The following is a 20,752-nucleotide window of genomic DNA, read 5'->3' as shown; positions in this document are numbered from 1 at the left end:
ACAATATTAGGTGCTGGGAATTAGAGGATGGGGAAAGACACAAAATTAAATATAGGAAAGGAAAAGAAAAACTGATCTGACAAGAATATTTATGGTTTGCAAGTTATCCAGCACTGAATCCTTGACATGCTATCTGCCATCACCAACACAGTTTGGTAAGTATACATTAAATTATATGTACAAATTTATAAAGAGTCATAAGGTTAGCTAGCTACATCAGCCTGGGCCCACATTAGCTATAGACTGTGGCAAAAGATTGGCTAGACAGGCAAAATGTCTTGCAGTATAACCATGAGGTTTCAGAAAAACCTATCCTGGTAACATAAAACACTTATATTTTCATTGTATGCATAAAGTGCAGTAAGAAAATCTGTTTGTTACCATGGAGCCCACTCTGTGAGCAATATGGTAAAATCCAGAAATGTTTTATGTGTGATGTGAGTACAATATAATCTGTGGTTTTCTTACAGGTACATAGATGGCCCAATGGAGAGACTGATTACGCATCAGCATCCTAGAGAAAACAAAGACCAAGGATCGTGGTTTTAAGCGACTAAAATTGAGCCATGCATATTACCTATAGTCTTCCCATTCAATTACCTTTGTTTTACAAGTAACCTCTAGAGCAGCTGTAGATCTTTTGTTGATTACTCCAAGATAAATATTCCACATATAAGTAAGTGTAATATTAATTTAGACAGTAGCTGGGAGATTTCAATATCATAGAGCCTTAAAATAACTTACTCAGTATTGATATTTTAATTGTTTCTACATTTTAAATTAAGAGTACTTGAAGTTAATATTTTCAATTATCTAATAAAAGTGAAATAAAATACATATTTCTCATCTTTTTGGCATTAATTTTAGTATAGGAGTTACTTGAACTGAAATATACTAAATATACTTTTCTAGGTTCTTACTAAGTCATCTGAGTCATCTGAGTATATTTTCTTATTTCTTGTAACACTTTCCAGTTTCTTTTCATATATTAATTTCCAGTCTCTTTTTCTCTGTTGAAAAAACAAGAAATGCACTGGGAGTAAAGATATTTTTGTAGTCAATCCAATTCTGAAAACCTGGGATTTAGGCCTATCAAATTATGCTCACCCATTGTGTGGTCCAATGCAGGATCCTGGGTTGTGCCAACACATCCCTTTGTAGGTCCACCTTGCAGCCTACAGTGAAGAACTGATTTGGCTAATGGCAGCAACACTTTAATAAACTCCTCTAAGGAAACAAAACTATACTTCAGTTCTTTGCTCTGACCTGCATGTTATATGGTCCTGAATCTGATGTCATACTTTTTTACTGAATATCTCTAGTTTTAATGTGCACTTATCTTTCCACTGTGCTTGGTAAAAAGAGTCTCTGTCTTCATGTTGTCTTCCTCTTCCCGTTCTAGTCTCCCTCCTCTTCACATTAGGCCAACATTTTCATCTATGAAGGCATGCAGTAAACCAGCTCAAGCGCTGGCCTTCTGAAAAGTAAGCAAGTATCATGTTTTATTAGCATTAAAGTAATAGGTTGTCAGAGAGTGAAAATAAATAGTTTGGGGCATAAAGGAAGTAGGAGTGGCCATCACTTTCCAGTGGATATACTAATTTAGGAGCATATCAAAGTACAGCCTCAGAAACTAATTACAGGTCGCAACCTTCTCTTTCATCTCTCCATAAGAAAACGTTTTTTTCCCCACTCTGTGTTAGTACATCTTTATGCCTCAAGGAGTGTTTTACAATGCTTGCTGAACATAGCATGTTTTGCATTTGTCAGCTTTTTTCAAATGTTTACAGGAGAGAAAAAAACATAACGAGCAGGAAAAAGATGGCAGTGAAATATACTGAAGGTAAGCAGAATGGATCTCTTATGGCTCATCTGGCTGACTTCTGGCCTCCAGAATAATTTGCTGTTTGGAAGAGACAGTATTTACTTCCAAATAAGTATACATCTATTATTCATTATATGACACCTGCTGCATTCCCATGGAGTTATTAAAGCTGCACAAGACACAATTCACTGCTAGCAGAATAAATTGCATGTTAGCATCCAGCATAGGTAGGATGTGTCTCTTAGTTCCATTCAGAAAGGGAAGATATCAGTCACACTTGATTTTATTACAACTCTAAATTTAGTCAATAAATTTCTCTCTTTATTTCTTGTGTATACAAACATCAGGAGCTTTACATTGAGGATGAGTACAGGTTTTACAGCTCATCTCTCCAATTCTCCCTTCTAGAATGTAGTTATAAGACACAAGTGAATAACCCTTTTCAAAACATTTTTTTCAGTAGCAAGTTTCCTTCTTTGACAAATTCCCATTTTGTTGAAATTCTTCAATTCTTACTGGAAAAACGAAAAAAAAAAACACCAACAAAAAATCAATCCATGTGAAACCATCTTCCTCTACTGAAATGGCATAATGTTTTTGTCAGATGTTAACATCCTTGTAAAACATTAGGTCATCCTTTGGTAGTTTTTGACATCCCCTTATGGCATTTCAAGACTAAGCACATAAAAACACGTATTTTAAACCTCCATTCCCCTTCAGCAAAAGGACATCTTTTACAGTGCCAAATTAGTACTGCATGAGAACCACCCTGTTTGCTTGCTGTCTAGCAAAATATAATCCCTTATCCTGATTGGTGTCTAGGGATGCTAATCTTGTGCAAAATATAATTAACAACATTATTAATGCACAATTATATCAACATCCCCATGCCTATTAGAGAAGGTTTGTTTGTCTTGAGCTTTTGTAAACACAATTAAATATAATAGTCAATTAAGGTACTGAAATTACCTAATAACCAATTGTATGTCTATCTAGGGACTTTCAGCAAGAAAGGACACCATACTAGAAATACAAAATCAAAATCACAAATACTATGATAAAACTGATAATCATTAAAAGCTACTAAGAATGTTATATTCCACTACTTTCATCAGTTTAATCCAATCATTTAGAAATCTCACAAAGGCATTCTGTAAGTTTCTTAAAGAATTAAGCATGTCAGAATTGGTCCCTTTGATCTGATGAAAAGTTATCAAGGGAAGAATTAACTCTCCAGGAAATCACCAAGGACAGAGACTGCTCTACCTTTCTGGAAACCTGTTACACCAATTTCCCTCATAGAGAAAAAGTTTCTAATTCTCAGATGGAGTCTCTCCTGCATAAATACATGTCTACCACATCTCTTCCACCAACCAGCAATACTGTGAAGAGTTTGACTGCATCTTCCTTATGGCTTCCATCTTGGTACTGACCAGTTGGATTTAGGTTCCCCCTTAGCCACCTCTTCCCTTCCTGAACAAGCCTACTTCCCTCAGCACCTCTTCATATGGCAAGTGCTGCAGCCCTGACGGCTTGGTGGGCCTCTGATAAACACACTCCAGTTCATTAATATCTTTCTTGTATTTGGGGTACCCAAATCCTGGACACACAGGTCTAGAACTAAGCAGTGCCGACTAGAAGAGACTACAGCCTAGGGTGTTGTTGCTTTTCTTTGTTGCACACAGGTTCCTGTTCAGCTTGCTGCCTCTCAGCTCTTTTCCTGCAGAACTGCTCCCTGGTCAGGCTTCCCACAGTCCTCAGTCTTTGCTGATGCCAGGAACTCTCCTCTCCCAGGTGCAAGACTTTGCATTTGTCACTGTTGACTTTCAAAATGTTCCCTGTTTCCCCCATCCTCCAGCTTTTCCAGGTTGCTCTGGAGGGAAATCTGGACACTGAGCATAATGGACCTTATGTTTCATGTCATCTGCAAACTTGATGATGGCACATTTTGTAATCTCCTCCCAGTCATTTCTGCATATTACATGGGATGTGTACCAGACAGATCCCTGCAGTATCCTCGCAAGAACTTATCTGTTCCTTATCAGGTAAAGTCCATCCCACTAACCACTCTCTGAGACTCATCATCCAACTTGTCTTTTTACAATTTATTTGCCCATCCACCCACTCTGTAATATCCCTACTTGGATATAAGAATACTGTGGCTGACAATGTTGAAAGCCTTGATAAAGAAAATCACATCTACTACTGTCCTGTAATCTAAAAATCCTGGTATTTTGTCATACAAAGTAGTCAGGCCAGTCAGGGCTAATTTACAAATCATGAATCTCTGCTGACTATGCCCAACCATCTAAGATGCCCAGATTCTTGTAACAAAATAATTTTCTTGTTAACCACCCTTTTTGTCTAGTGCTATGTTTATCCTTCCAGTGCTTCTTGGACCCTAATATTGTCAGCATTCCTCCAGCAGATTGGGGAAGGGCTGGAGGGAATGTGAATGGTGTGGTATTTCAGCAGCATGCTGATTATATTCATGGGAGTCTGAGAGTCCATATGGAAATCTAGGTCTATACCACATACAGACCTAGATATATACCACATACAGTATTTCCAGAGATTAGGCTCAAACAGCTCAGACAATAAACACTTCACCACTAGACAATTATAAAACAGGGTAATATATGACCCTGACTGTCAATACAAGGCCTTTTATTAGAAATGAAACAAAAACCACATTCACTTGGCTCCCAAAGACATGGTACAAACAGTGGAAGAGCAGCAGTGATGTTCAGCGAGGAACACTTGTAGCACATCCTGTGGGGTGTCAGGGCACTGGGGTCACCAGCAGGAATGGCACGCTGTGCCCGCCCGTGCTGCAGCTGCCAGCTGATCACACTCCTGGCCTCTCACTTCATTTCTCTTCACTAGAAATTAAGTAAGAGGAAAAAAATAATCACTTCCTATGTCTTACAGTAACAAAAATATTTGGAAGTTTCATGGCAACATCAGAAGTCAGAATCAATAACCTTTGGAAGAATTTTGTGCTGTTCTCATGAAAAAAAATCTTGTCCCAGGACAGGTCCTCTCACTGTGTGCAAGAAGCTAATCCACACACAGAGTTGAGGTATTTGATTTATATATTGTTCTGTGAAGAAAAGGGATCTGGATGGCAATTCCACAAAGCCAGAACACTGACTATAAAAATCTTTCAGTATTATACTTTTCAGCAAAGGCAATAATGTTCATTGGCTACAAATCACATTGTTCTCTTATTAAATATTATTCTATCTTCTACTGGTTAAATGATTCTCTTACTTCTCCTGCTAATTAGTCCACATACTAAATCCTCTTCTCTTGAGCTGGTGCCTTCATTGAGACAGTGGTTCCAATCCCACTCTTTGCTTAGTTGGATGAGATGGCTTTGTTTATTCCTCAAAAGCTGGCATTACCTTGGTTGTTTCCCCAAGTGTCCTTTGCTCACTGGTTCAGTTATGCCTGGGTTCAGCTGATGCATTGAATGAAGTTTATTTCTTCCATTATTTTGTCTATAGCTGCTGCATTACTGAGACATGTTAAACATAATTTATTTCTTTGGGAGCCATACATCAATATTAGAGTATGTCAAGTCAAGTGTGCTGAAACCAAGTATCACAGACAACTGAAGGCTGTAGTTATTTTCTTCATTGCCTAATAAAAGACAAATCAAGAGTCAATGTGAATAAAAGCTTAAGAACTTTCTTTACTTCTTCATCAAAAGTCTCAGGGATCTGTACAAACATACAACTATTAGTAATATTTAGCCAATTCATGTGCTACCGTTATAAACACACTGGCTTCAAACACATCCTTAGGCACCAAAACAGAGAATAAACGAGAGAGACTCTTGGGATCTTGAAGCTAAAGATTGAATATCTGGCCAACAATCTAGACCAATTCAATACTTGGAATGCCTGACTGGGACCATGGGTACCTGTAGAAGATTTCTACTGACAACACAGACATCTTAGAGGAAGAGACTGACTCATTAGCATCAAACTGTCATCAGCAGAAAGCTCCCCAAGTGTCAAATGAAAGATGTTTGAGCCACCCTAGTTAAAAGAAAGTCTGGTGAGAATAGGGAAAAGTCTCAAGTACTTGTTATGTTTCGTACTGCAAGAGGAGAAAGAGGTGAGAAAAGTTCCTTCCTCATTGTCTTCCTCATGGAGCCCCCAGCCCTGAAAAGATTCTGAAGAACAAGAGACAGACTGAGGCTAACTGCTTTGAAGGGGCTCTGGGGATTGACCTACTGTCTTCAGGCCTTTTCCTGATGGAAACTGCCAACAATTATGCCAAATATGACTTTGCAATAGGGATAAGTATTTTCCAGCCTCATGACTACAGTTTACACACTTCTTGGCAAGGAAAAGGTCATGTAAATACACATGGAAGCAAAATAAGCATTTTTAAGGGGATAAGTTTTCTTCAGCTACCTTGGATATGTATAGAATCTAGCACTGTGTCATTTAGCATATGACACATACAAAATATATTAGTCAAAAATACATGCTCTTGAACAAGAGATGTTAAGAGTTCATGAATTCAAGTTTAGATATAAGAGCTGATATTGATTTGCTATGGGAATATATTGGTGATGGTTCTCAGGAAGGACACTTGGACATCCCTTACCAGCCAGAATAAACTGAAATAGCCACTGTTATTAAAGTAATTTAATTTAGCTGTTGTATGAGTGAAATTTCATACTGACACATGAAAAGCATCTAGCAGAATATTCCTTCCTAAAATAAAACTGATTTCCCTGACAGATGCCTGTGTTTCACAACAGTAGCCATGATGCAACTATGGAAACTAACTGAAAAAGGCATTGAAGAAAATGTTCACTATAGGTTGGATAAAATAAGTCAGACAATATATTTTGATTAGTAATTTCCTCCCATGTTTGATACTATTCTTGACAAGTAGGAGACAGCATAAAGAGGAAGGAAACAAGTGTGCCTACATGTCTAATCATGAAATTAACTTAATTATTGTAACAAAAAGGTTTGAGCTATGCATTTGGTCAAAGCTTTTCATAACAAAAAGTTTTCATAAGATAAAGAAACAATTGGATGTATTGCTTAGGAGCAACCTATAGTTCTTATAGCTGCATTTTAAGTACAAGTAAAAAACACATCTATTGGTGTGAAACTCCGATTCTGGGTCATATAGAAGCCTCATTTTTCATTTATTTATATGACACAAAACAGAGCAATTAAAAGTCAAAGCTTTCTTAAAGAGCAAGAGCAAAACAAGACTGTCCTTCAGGAAGTCATGTGTCTAGTGGGACAAAAAGCCTCCACATGATGAAATCTGGAGGGTAATGAATGTGAAGAATAGATTAAAGATTAATCACACATAATGTTTGTAACATTGCTAAAGCTGTCTGACGCTGAACATTTGAAGACCATTATTTTCAAAAGAATTTTAAATCAAATCAAACTTTAGCACTTAATCCTTCCATCTCACTTAGCTGTGGAAAGTAAGGCACCTAATTAATTACCACTAAAGGCAACAGAGGGAGGTAAATGCTTGCAGATTACCTTGTTTTAAGGACTGTTTAAGCTAGGTGGCTACCATTGATCTCCACAGAATATGAGGGCAGTCAGCTAGTACTAGGTACCTCTTTAGCAGCTGTGATTGCACAAGCAGAACCCCTTGCAGAGATTGCAATTTACTTGCACTTTTCAATGTGAAAACTTATTTAGGATACCTATAAGGTATCTCTGAAGATATCTGAATGCTACTTTTAAGACATATGACTAGATCTTTAAGTGAAGGCATGTGATGGGCTTTGGATGCTTGAGGAGTGCACCATGGGTCTCTGAAGTTTCACCATTACTGTCCCTTCTTAAGATCTGCTCTAAAAAGTATTTACCCTATGCTGCTGTTCCTTGCCCCTCAAGAAACACCATATGCACAGGGCATCCTGATTAACTGTGACCTCACATTCAATCAGGTGAAAGAATGTTCCTTTTCAGGCGATTCAGTTACTACATAGAAACTTGTTAAATTAAGTGAGAACATTTGTTTCAACTTCACTCAGAACTACTGACAGCTGAGACAGATTAAATGCTAAACCAAAGATGAAACATTTAATCAATCACAAAGTAGTTTTCTGTGCAGCAGGGAGGAGGTAGGAGAGGTGAGTACATTCTGTAAGTATGATGCATTTTTGTGCTTTTATAACACCCGTCAGCCAACGATTTTAGAGAACTTCCTGGCAACTTTCAGAAAGCTTTTAGAATTAAAAAAAAGCAGTCAAGTCAAAGAAAAATAATATTTTTCTTTCCTCTTCATCCTCTAATACAATATTTGTTATTTTCTAACCCACACACATGAGAGACAGAGCTAATGAATTATTTGGTAGAAATGAAATGCAGTTTTAACTGAAATGAAGCAAAAAACCTTCAGAGAAGAATAATCTTGGAATACATATCTCAGACTGCAGCTAGCAAAATAAAATTAATATCAGTGTCACTGGTGAAAGAACAACAATTTAATTTCTTCAGAAGTTAATAAAAAATGAGATCTCACCAACCTACTTTCTGTTTAGATTTATATTTATATATCCAAAATCCACTCATCCCAAATGGTTGGAGGCATTTGACATTAAGTATTGGTTCCCTGTACTTTCAATGGATGTAACAGAAACATGTTTTAAGTAGACTCGATCATTTTATGGAGACGATCACATTTCTCTGTAGCCACTGAATAGAAAGAGAGAGAGAAAAACATGCAAACACTAAATTAATTTCATATTCCCTTCTGTCCATTCCTCCAGTTATCTGCACTTTAAGACAATCATAGAATCATGCTGTCATAGACTGGTTTGGGTTGGAAGGAACCCTTAAAGCTCCTCTAGACCAATGCCTCTGCCCCTAGCAGAGACATTTTAAACTAGATCAGAGCCCTGTTCAATCTGGCCTTGAACATTTCCACTGATGGGGCATCCACAACCTCTCTGGGCAACCTGATCTGGTGTTTCACAAATTTCCACTTAAAAAAAAAAATTTCCTTATATCTAAATCCACCCTCTTTTAGCTCAAAGCCACTACCTTTTGTCCTATCACAACAGGGCCTGCTAAAAACTCTGTCTCCCAACTTTCTTATAAGCCCCCTTTAATTACTGAAAGGCTCCTTTAGGCTCTCCCTGGAGGCTTCTCCAGGCTGAACAGCCCCAGCTCCCAGCTTTTCCTCACAGGAGAGGTTCCCAGCCCTTGACCATCTTCATGGCCCTCCTCTAGACTTACTGCAACAGGCCCATGTCATTCCTTTGCTGAGGATGCCAGAGCTGGACACACTACTCCAGTTAGAGACCCACAAGAGAGAAGCAGAGGGGCAGAATCACCTCCCTTCACCTGCTGGCCACTCTTCTTTTGATACAACCCAGGATACGTTAGACTTTCTCAGCTGCAAGCACACACTGCCAGCTCATTTCCAGCTTTTGATCTGCCAGCAGCCACAAGTTCTTCTTGGCATGGCTGCTCTCAATCTCTTCATCCCCCAGCCTGTATTGATGCCTGGAGTTAAACGCTCCGTGCTATCATGACAGTACATGTCCAGTTTTGTTTGACATATTCATCCAAATACCAAAAGCAGCAATATGATTCTTGTTTTCTGTAGGGGAAAATGAAAATCTAATCCATACTATAATTTTGTTATCCCCTTTTGCTAAGTGACCACCTTCCTACATAGTAATCATCAAAAATGTGCCAATTTCTCTAATCATCCAGAAGCCAACCTCATCACACTATAAGGACACTGAGAGGTTGTGCCACTGGAGAGGAGGATGGATAAATGCACCTTTTCTGTCTGTCCTGTTATGAGTTGAGGGACAACTGCTACAGAACTTCAACCTAGACCAGCCAGGTCAGAGCTGGAGGATGGACAAATGGGGCCCAAGCCCTGGGCAGTGACTCTGGCCAGACATGATGGGGACAGACTGCTTTGGTGTTTGAGTGACCCATGGATGTGTGTGCTGTGGTGGAGTCTGCCTGGGAAGCCCTGCCCTGGTGGTCTCAAGAAAAGGAAGAGCACTTGCTGATGGTGGTGGTGGTGTCTGTGTGGTTGCTGTTGGTGTTTGAGTGGGTGCCAGGAACAGCACTGCTTCCTGTACTGATCTCTGCATCCAGATGTGTGATGTGTGTGTATCTGCATGGGACAGGAGAATTCCCCTGAGACTGAACATTCACTAGGTGTGGCTTCCTTTATCATCTTCTCTGGGCTGTGGCTCCACTAATGGGATTCCTGCAATTTCCTTGATTGTAACTGAAAATCTCTGGTCCATTTTAAGAACAATGGCAGTCTACCACAGTCAAATGTTTACTGTAAATATGTAACACTGACATACATGAAGATTTCCACCTGGACACAGAGAAAATTACATCTTGCTTAAGTTTCACTTTATTAGGTCACCAATTTTAACCTCACCTATATGTTTATACCATTGGGAAAATTGCCTGGAGCAGTGCTTGTCTGTGAAGAATCAGTTACTTAAATTACTGAGAAATATAATTTGTTTGTCTTATCAGCTCTGGCAAGATTTCAAATTCTCAGGGGTATGTGGTTTTGACAAAGAGCTGCAGAAAGGGTGTATGATGTGAATATTTACTTCCATCAGACCATTATAGTAGTCTGGAAACCCATTTGAATTAATTGTCTTGGTTTGTTGGTTTTATTTTAATGTATCATGCATGTCATGCATTAAATAGCTATCTAAATATCATGGTTTAATTAACACGATTTAGAAGTTGCTCACTCTTCCATGATTTGACTAAGATCAGTTAGAATTATTGTCTTGAGGGGTCCTTTTATAATGCATATGTTTGTTTAGCAAAGAAGGAATTTTAAAAATTCTTATAACTGAATGCACTTGAATTCTGAGTTTTTAACCAGTTTTGGAAAAGGGCAGCTTCATTGTGCCCATACGAAGAAATATCACAAAAATTTTAAATTTCTTGACATGTAACTGCAATTTCTGTTAGGCCTAAACACATGAATCAGGAAGAGATCTGCACGAATGGAGCTTTTCCAACCACTATTTGAAAATCTACAAACAGGCATGAGTGGAAATCACAGAATCTTGAAATTGTTAGGGTTAAAAGGGACCTTAAAAGTCATCCTGTTCCAAACATCTGGCCATGGGCTGGGATGCCTTTCACTAGACCAGGTGAAAAGGTCTCATCCAGCCTGGCCATTAATACCTCCAGGGATGGAATAGCCACAACTTCCCTGAGCAACCTGTTCCAGTACCTCGCCACCCTCAAGAATTTCTTCCTGTCTAAATAGACCCTCTTTAAATTAAAAGCCATTGCCCTTGTCTTGTCACTACAGACCCTTGGAAAAAGATGCTTTCCAGCTTTCTTATAGGCCCACTTCAGGCACAGAAGGCTGCTTCAAGGTACCCCTGCAGCCTGTTCTTCTTCATCCAACTCTCTCATCCTGTCTTCATAGGAGAGTTGCTCCAGTCCTCTGACAATCTTCATGGCCCTCCTCCAGACTTGCTCCAACAGGTCAACAGGAGCAAAAGGAATAAATGATTAGACAATTAATTTCCATTTTTGTCAGTGTCCTTAACACCTAATATTCTGGAAACCTAGAAAGAAAACACTAACTCCTATCAAGACATGATCAATCCTATCAAGACATGATCTAGTTATGATCTAGAAATTCCTGCTATATGCTGTATGCAGAATGCATATAAATGGAGCTATGTTAAACTGAAATCTCAGGTGCTCTGTGTACTCTGTGTATGAATTTTACCCAAAGTCACCTACAGCTCTCAAGAGAATTAAAATGCTTCATGAAACTTCAGTAGTACATGATCTGTGAGGACTAAGGCTCAGGTAGCTATGCATAAATTTCTTTAGTCTGAGATTGTTTAGCATCATCAGTGACATAGGCATGCCAGTAATAAGCATGAGGAATTTTGAAGACTTTTCATACTGATAAACTGGGGTAAGCAAATTACTATTGGCAAGAAATTTTGTAAACAAAATCCTAGAAACAGAGGGATGTAGACATTAAATGGTAAGACAACACCTACCTTAGCTTGAAAGCACAGACAGCGGAAAGGAAGGAAATCAGCCAATCTGTGCATGGAGCAGCCCACAGGTAAGGAAAAAATCTCAGGGAAACTTAACACATTAAGCTCTCTGAAGTTTCCTCAATGTGTATCATTGATACCTTAATAATTTCTAGATCTATTGACTGGTCATGCATTAAGAAAATATGCTACTGACCATAATTATGATTTCAATAACAGTAGTTTTGGTTAAGACTACAAAAAATTTATTAGGAAAGAAAATTACTTTTGAATATTTTTAATTTGAAATTAATCTAGATAGGCATCTGAAAATGCAGATAAGGGCTATTAGCATATTCAGAAATACTTATCACTAATGTCCACTGATTCCAAAAATCTCTGTATTGGTACATGTTATTAGTGTAGAGATTTTGCCATTCCAAGACGTACAGAGGACAGACAGATGTTGTTGTTCTGGTAAAAGAGAAGTAGTTTATAAAAGAATACTTAGAGTCAAAGCAGACAAATTAAATTGCCATATCAGCTCATAACACAAAATATCTGTCACAGGCAGTAATATCACTACAGTATCACTGCCTGACCAAGATAGCATCAGATGCATTGCTGTGACATGCTCAGATAGGCCTAAAAAGCTGCAAATCTAGGATGCAGGATATGTGGGATTGCTCAAGTATGTAATTATAAGACATAACTTCACAGACAATTCTGAGACTATATTTTTGGACACTGTAAATATAGCAGCTAGGCTGAAATGACAGCCAAAGACAAGCAATACCATTGCGCACAAGTTCTAAAGGAAATCAATTCATGCCACATGTAACTATGCAGTTAAAACTGTCTCAGTATCAAGCATAGAAAATAGTAAACATGATGAAAAAATTTTAAAATTACTCTGGTAACCCCAGTGAATTAAATCTGAAACTGTACCAAGCAAATTTTTAGAAAGTATAATAAACCATAGAATTAAAAATTGATACTTGGATAAAAATATCTTGTAAAAGAATCAACACAGCTTTTTAAAAAGAAGCCTCACAAATAAATGGTAAAAAAACCTAACTGTATAATCTTCCAGGATCCTCAGAAAGCACTCAGCAGGGCTGTCCACCAAATCCAGTTACAGGCAGTAAGCTCTTGTGAAGTAAGAGGGAAGCCCCCACAGGGATAATGATCTCCTTTAAAGCTATAAAACAAAAGTAAGGCAAAAGAATTAGTTCCTTTTTTTTTTCCTCAGTGGAAAGAGGGAAACAACTCTGGATGTCTGTGTGGAGCTTTGTACTTCAACAAGCTCAAGAATTATCTGGAAAATGAAAATGCTTAAGTGATTTGGTTTTCTAATGCTGATGTTTCCCCCCTCTCAGCCCCTGAATTATCAGGCTAGCCCAGAGATCCGAGGCTTTGAGGGGAGGAATATCAGGAGAAGGCAAAGATTTCCAAAAGAGGCTCTTACCCCGATATATGTTGGTGCAGCTCTCTTTATTCTGTGATGTCCATGTGGAGAGCGGGGCAAAAGAGGACGAACAGGAAATGTCAGGGGTCTATATAGACTTTGGACAGGGTGGGCTTCTCTGGCTCTCGGCCAACCCCGTTGGGGCAGGAAGGAGGGGTCCAGGGTTATCTGATCAGAGTCACAGGGTCCCGGGGAAGGGGGCACAGAGTGCCCATGAGCTCAATGTAACATAATACCTCTAAGTTATTCAAGGCTATAACTGCAAAAGTGTAGTGGGTAGGGTTGGGGAAATAGCAAAAGAAACTCATGAAAGTGAGCAATAACAAATGAAAATCAGTCTAGATAAACTAATGCATGAAGTGAAAAACAACCTTACCCTTATATTTTCATTAATGGATTCAGAATTACCTATGCTACTTGAGAATAAGATCCTAGTGTTTTCTTGCAAAAGCCTGATCTCAGCTAAGAGCAAAGCCTATAAAAAAATAGAACCGGAAAATACTATAGGACAGCTTGGTATATACCCAAAATGCATCTACAGCATGAATATAGTGCTGCTTTGGTGTTTCTCCACTCCTCTATTCATGTGTAGAACATAGGTTGAAAAGGACATTGAAGGATGGAGAATGAGATTTTCAACTGCTGCTGCAGGTGCTTTAATCCATACTCTATCTTTCTTTTCAAAGAATTTTGCTTTATAGAGATGCCTATGTTCTACATATGCCTAAGTTTTATCCTGACATCCTGAGTACCAACAGACCTGCTCTTGGTCCATCAGAACTGCAGCACGAAGCAAGCCAAGATATGAAGGTTCCTGAGCTCCACATGAGCTGCAGCCAGGCTCCTGCAGACTTTGCCAAATGCTGTGGGCACTCAGAGAGCAGATGCACCAGGCTGAGCTCTTGAATCAGGGGGGAAGGTGTAGCTTCCACTAATTCTCCCCATGGACTCCTCCTTCTACAGGCCATGAACAGTCATCAGTCATCTCTCAGAGGAATGAGTATGTGTGGGTCCCGCCCAATGAAGTTACTCCATTTTCTCAAATTAGCGGCATATAAAAAAATAATAATTTTAATGTAGTACCAAATGCAACCTAAAGCTACCAGCTCAACACCATAGCTCCTAAACTTTCCTGTGTGTCTTTTGATAGTGGGAATAAGTGTCTAAACTACCCAAAAATTATTTTCAAATTACATAATGTAACAGCAGGTGGCACTGTCACATCAAAACTTGTACAATCATTTCCTGTTCAAACTGAATCAGATTTTACTCCTAGATAATGGCACTGAAAAAGGAGTGACAAGCAAATTTGCACATTATAATTAAACATCATTTCCTAAATATTCTCCTGCATTTCTGATCAACCATTTGAGTCTTGAAAAGTTTTAATCCTTTGATTTGAGCTATTACATTTTCCAATACACTTGCAATGATCCCCTTTGTTCTGTTTAGCCATCCTTTCAGTTCTACATTCCCTGAGGAAATAAGCTGAAGCATACATAATTATTGCTTGCAAAACTGCTTAGCTAATGAGACACAGGACTGAAATTTCCTCTCTTTTCACATACAGTATAATGTATGAAAGCTGTAATGACAAAGAAAAATCAACTTTGACTGTTTCTTGAAAGCAAAAGCTTTCTACTGAAAGATTTACCAAAAGGCTGGAAGTACTCAAGAATTTAATGAAGGAGGAGCAGGAGCAGTCTGGCTATTCTGAAATACCAATATCTACATAACAGTTCTGTGTAGAAGTATGATCTGTAACTAACTCTGGAAAAGCCCCCAAACCACATGCTCCATGTTTGATATCTACAAGATATATTTTATTTTGTATTACAATTTAAAAAATGAGATTATTGACTAATATAATGGAAATTATGGTGCCAAGACAGAAAACAGAAAAATAACATCAGATTTTAAAAACAATCATACTTCTTGAAGTAGGGATTTGTAATACATGGGTAATTATCCATAATAAAGTTAGAGAGAATTTTATCCCAGAGGAAACTTTGATACATAAACATTATTTTTGGCCTGCACTGGAATTTATAGATTTTTTTTTTTAATTCAAAAATTTAAACACTGCAAGAGTCTTATAGAACTATTTTAATTTGCTATTAAAATTATGCTATTATTATGTATTTGAGTTGTAACTGAAAAGTCAAGTTTGTGACATTTTGGCTTTTTGGTATAATACTTTACAGTTGTATCACAGGCATTGCATTACAAAAGAGAAGGCCAGATCCAGCCCCAGCCTTGATCTGGACCCTTGTGCAGCAAGTAAAACGTGACATTCCTCCACCATTGCTGGATGTCTCCAAAATAGATCTAGGTCTCTTCAGCAGCATCTGTGTGTTCACTCTCCTGTTTCTGCTGGCATCCAGAACATGGAATGAAGTGCAACAAACAGAAGCTGAGCAGGCGGGTTGCACCACATGACTTCCAGAGGTGTCTTCCAACTTCAATCACTGTGATTCTGTCATCCAAAATCTTTTCTAATCAGGATTTGCTAAATTAAATTACAAAATAGTAGTGGCTGACATATAACAGTAGGTAAATTTCTGTGCATTTTTCAAGGGACTCAGATTAATTTCCCCAGGCTCTCTCTGATGTTAATGTGTTATCCCTGTCCCCATCTCCCCATCAAATCTACGGAGATGGTGTTCAAGCCAGCTGTGATGGTGTGAGGATGTGAAATTCTTGTCTGTTGCTTCACTTCTGGGCTATTCAGGATCCCATATGAATATATTGCCTGTGGAAAAAGTCATAGAGGCAAAACTCTCCCTTTTTGTAGGACGTGGTCTGAACATGCCATTAGCAGTGCACGCACCATTGTGCATGTGGTGCACAAGCAGCTTCTCATTGGATCTCCCAGGGGAAGGCCAAATCTCACCATTGCTGCTGAGACCTGTTCTTCAAATTATTTTAGTGAGGGTCAGCTCTCTTTCTAGTGCTTTCAAAATTTGTTTTCTGTACCAAAATTCCTCTCAGATGTAGGAAGTTAAGGACTATATAGAAAACCCAAGAAAGCATGCAACCCAAGTGCTTCAATCTGTGAAGCTACGTCCCTTAAAAGCCAGTTCCTGCAGTTTCAGGAGATTTATGTTCTAAGGTATTCTGCTGCCATATAAGATTGAACTAAAGTAAAAAGGAATCAATTGTACAATTTAAATTTAAGCTAAATTAAATTCAACCCATGCTGTTTTAAATTCGTCAAAGGGCATATAAACTGCTGGGTGAAGAGCACAAACAAGTATTGCTATCAGCAAGACCTTTCCTTCAGGTAAGTTAGCAAGCTAACTTCCCAAATGCATGAAAGTAATACCTCAAGATTAAGAACCTTATCTTACTTTATTCCATCTTGTTTCAATTTATTCCAACCAATAATCTGGCCCAGTACCTTTAAACTTGTTCATATAACTTTGTTTCCCAATTATATTTCAATTCTAATTACAGCATAGCTACCTAGTTAGATGGGGTATTTAATATTGTAGCATATTTTTCTCTTTAACAACTTAGGAAAGTATGGGAATGTTCTTTCTCTCTTCTGTGCTCCAAAATGCTATTGTGGTGCTGGTATTCTGAATCACACTGCAATGCTAAAACTACTGATCTTGTAATATATGAGTGTTTGGGATTTTATTTCCACCAGTACATTTTACGTACTTCTGTAGTGCAATCAAGAATCACTGAGATCTTCAGGATGTTAAACAGAAGATATAGGCCAGGAAAAAAATGAGCATTTTCTTTTAAGGATTCTGGTGTACTATATTTTAAGAATTCATTAATCATTCACTAAGTGAAGCTGATAACTTACAAGCAAAAATAAAGGGACCGAAAGAGCTGGAAAGGAATTGCTTCAGACAAAGTAATATTTTTTCAAGGAAATATTTTATTTTATTTCAAATAATGTTTTATTTCAAGGAAATCCTTTGGGTAGGGGAAAACTAATAATTAGCTTTAGATGAGATTTTTTTTGAGGGTTGACTTCCTATATATGAAATTTTACTCATTCACTATAAAGTATTTAAATTCTTTAACAATTATATTTTTGGTTTAACTCACTTTTTTAAGTGCAAGTACCATTTAATATTTCTAAGGGTACCTGACATACCTGCTTAGAATTAGCAGATGTGAGGTCAAATGTGTAAAATATCTTTGCTGCCCCAAGGAAACAAGTGGAGGCCAAGCAGATGCCTGTCTGTACATGTTGGGTAGTCTGAGATGCACACAGGCAAGTAACATTACGGGAAGATGCAGTTGAGGTGAATATGTAAGCTGCAGGAAAATAGCAGGGAAGAATAATATTAGAATGATTCTTCTCCTGTCTATCCAGAACATAAACACTCATCTAGACAATTTGAAAGCTGATTTAGAAAACAGAAAGGGAGGCACACTTTTTAAAAGTAATATAAATTATCATTAGCCACAGCCAGAGACAAAATTTGCTATAAACCACATTTTTAAAAATTAATTTTCTTAGTTTTAGTTAATGACTAGACTAATCCAGTCTAGGCCTTGCAGCTAGAACTTATCCATAGAACTTAGTTGGAGTCATGGAAAGGGAATTGTTGTGAAGCAAATAAGCAGAGATTTCCCTCACACAGAAAGAAGCATAAAAGGGCTAGCAGTCATGTTACTGAAGTAGCTCAAAGCAGTCAGTTTTGATGAACAAATTGAACCCTGAGTCACTGGAATTACTCTGGAAGTCATTAAAATCTCAGCAAGAAGGAGTCAATATTATTAAAACTGATGATCTCAGGATAAAAAAATTAGAAAGGGTAGTGCCTGTTTAGTATGGGGAAGACTGAAGGGATCTCCTTCATACATATAAATATCTCAAAGGCAGTGAGGGTGTCAAGAGGGTAGCACCAGACTCCTCTGTGGTGCCTAGCAACAGAATGAGCAGCAATGGCCATAAAATAAAACACAAGAAGTTTCAGCTCAAGAAGAGTAAGAACTTCATTTATGTTGAGGGCAGCAGAGCACTGGAACAGGCTGTCCAGGGAGGTTGTGGAGTCTTCCTTTGCAGAGACATTCCAAACCCACCTGAACATGTTCTGTGCAACCTGCTCTAGATGACCTTGCCTCAGCATGGGAGTGGGACTGGATGATCTTCAGAGGTCTCTTCCAACCTTAACAATTCTGTGATTCTGTGAAAGAAAGGTAAGGCAATGCAAGACAAGGCTAGAAAATAATATGAAAGCTGACACTGGGAAGGGACACAAAACTGACAAAGGGTGCAGCCACTGGCTGGTTTTAAATTTTTCATGCAGAGGGAAATTCAAGGGAAAATAAAAATTAAGCTTGAAATACTTGTTCCAAAAATCAGAGATATCTAGTTAAAACTGATAAATTATATTAGAACCACTTTTTAGTGTTATAAGTAGAATTTAAAGCAAAGAAAATTTAGTCAAGATCACTGAAGTTTTTTTGTGGCAAGCAATGATAATGTACAGAGAATGAAAATTCATTGTATCTGTGAATTCACAGAGAATTCATAGCTTAGTAGTGTTTTCTCAATATTTCTCCCATTTACTTTTAAAAGATTTCTACTCATTAAGCAAAAATTATTCCTACTATAAATGACTAAGTAAAACATTAACAAAGGCACATAAATTTACATATGCTTTCAAAGACTAATCAAAATGGATTATTTTGCAGAATCACATCCCAAATATTTATCAAACACACCATCTATTTTATTAGGATTATAGATGTTCGCTTGACTTCATGGGATCTTCCTGAAATAACTCAATTTATTTGCATGTTAAAGTTACACATTTTCTTGAAGACAAGTTTTACAGCATTTGTAAATGACAGTGTTCTTGTCAGGAATTATTCCACTGAGTCAGAAGTTGAGAACTATCAAGAACAGCAGCATGATTGGAAATCACACTAGAGTGGAAAGGAAAGAAATTACAGAAACAAAACAGTTGTGTGGGAAAGAGAATGGGAAAACCTGAGCCTTTCGGGTTTTTTACCATTCCATTTAGGCAGTCTTGGTACAACACAAACAATTATAGAAGAGAAGATTTGGATATTACAGTAGAATACCCACATTCTTCTGGATTCTAATTCCTTTTCATTTGTCAATATGACTGTAATATTTTATGCTTACTCAAGGTTATTTGTGGTTTTATTGACACTAAAGGTAATTACTGCTATAATACACATTATTAATAATGGTTCGATGTGCAGGAGTGTCTAGAGGGGAATTGAACTGTATTTTCTCCCAGACAAGCTGATAAAAAGGTTGTACTCTATACAAACCTTAGTTCAAGACACAGAAGCAAAAGACCAAAGGAAGTAGAGAGGATTTCCTCTCGAAAGTAGAGAAGAGTTATTCAGTGTTCTGAAATTCATTCAGAAATTGTCTGTGGAACACAAAACCTGAGTATTTAGCTACTTAGAACTTTGAATTAGTCTGTCTGTGAATTCATTATTAGCAATACATAAGGAGACTTCCTGCAGTCTGATGAATTATGAATTCTTTCTTATTTATGGATACTGCATGCTTGATCCAAGCCATACAAAGTCTCATACAGTCTAAGAAAAGGAATTAAATCGATCAGCACACCCATCATCTCCCCTAGGAAAATCTGTCTGACAACAATGAAAGGCTTAGAAAACTTAGAGACATTAAACAGATTTTTTTGACAGGCTTATACCCATAAACATACACCTACTGACATCTATAAAAGCACTGCCTGTTGGAGTTTTAATAAGTGAATAACAAAGATATTTAAACTAAACAACTGCAATTGGAACACCATGAGTGAGGGGAATCAACTTACATATCTAGTTTTATGATATCTAGTTTTATGCATATTTGAGGTGATTACTTTCACATGTTTGCTTATACTTCATTGTTTGTTTTCTTAAACACACACAACAAAATCAAGAAAAAGTTATTAATGCTGTGTGGGAATTGCCTGTCAGATGATTTCTCCTCACAGTAAAGCCTACAATAAAGAAGGTGGGTTTTAGCTATGGAACAGAAATTACCATGATTACTTATTACTGTGCAGATGTAATATGAAATGACTGGATTATTTAGAATCCAGTGCTCTCCTTAAAAAAAAATATTGTACTGGCTTTGGCTGGAGTGGAGCTAACTTTCTTCACTGTTAGTGTGGGACTGTGTTTTGGATTTGTATTGAACACAGGATGATAATATAGAGATGTTTTTGTTATTGCTGAGCAGGGCTTACACAGAGCCAAGGACTTTTCTGATTTTTGTTCTGACAAACTGGTGAGGAAGTTGTGGCTGCATGGGAGGTGAGGAGGAGACACAGGCAGGACAGGCAACCCAGACTGACCAAACGGATATTCCACACCATGTGACATGCTCAGTATATAAAGCTGGGAGAAGAAGGAGTAGGGAGGGAATGTTTGGATTGATGGGGTTTGTCTCCTCAACTCACCATTACTGAGATGG

The 20,752-nt window shown here is 37.8% G+C and overlaps 1 long non-coding RNA gene across 1 annotated transcript; it reads right to left on the bottom strand.

Moving 5' to 3' along the window:
- Positions 1 to 1,399: 1,399 nt before the first annotated feature.
- On the bottom strand, positions 1,400 to 13,045 carry LOC140682468 (uncharacterized). The gene is made up of 5 exons (XR_012054252.1): positions 12,922 to 13,045; positions 11,155 to 12,317; positions 8,358 to 8,526; positions 5,124 to 5,470; positions 1,400 to 4,707 (listed from the first exon to the last, which is right to left on the bottom strand). It is a non-coding gene; the product is annotated as an uncharacterized lncRNA (long non-coding RNA).
- Between the last annotated feature and the right edge of the window lie 7,707 nt (positions 13,046 to 20,752).

The sequence above is a fragment of the Taeniopygia guttata genome, chromosome 2, assembly GCF_048771995.1.
Source record: "Taeniopygia guttata chromosome 2, bTaeGut7.mat, whole genome shotgun sequence".
NCBI classification, from domain to species: Eukaryota; Metazoa; Chordata; class Aves; order Passeriformes; family Estrildidae; genus Taeniopygia; species Taeniopygia guttata.
The sequence above is the reverse complement of the archived record's forward strand: the minus strand, read 5'-3'. Positions and strand labels throughout refer to the sequence as shown.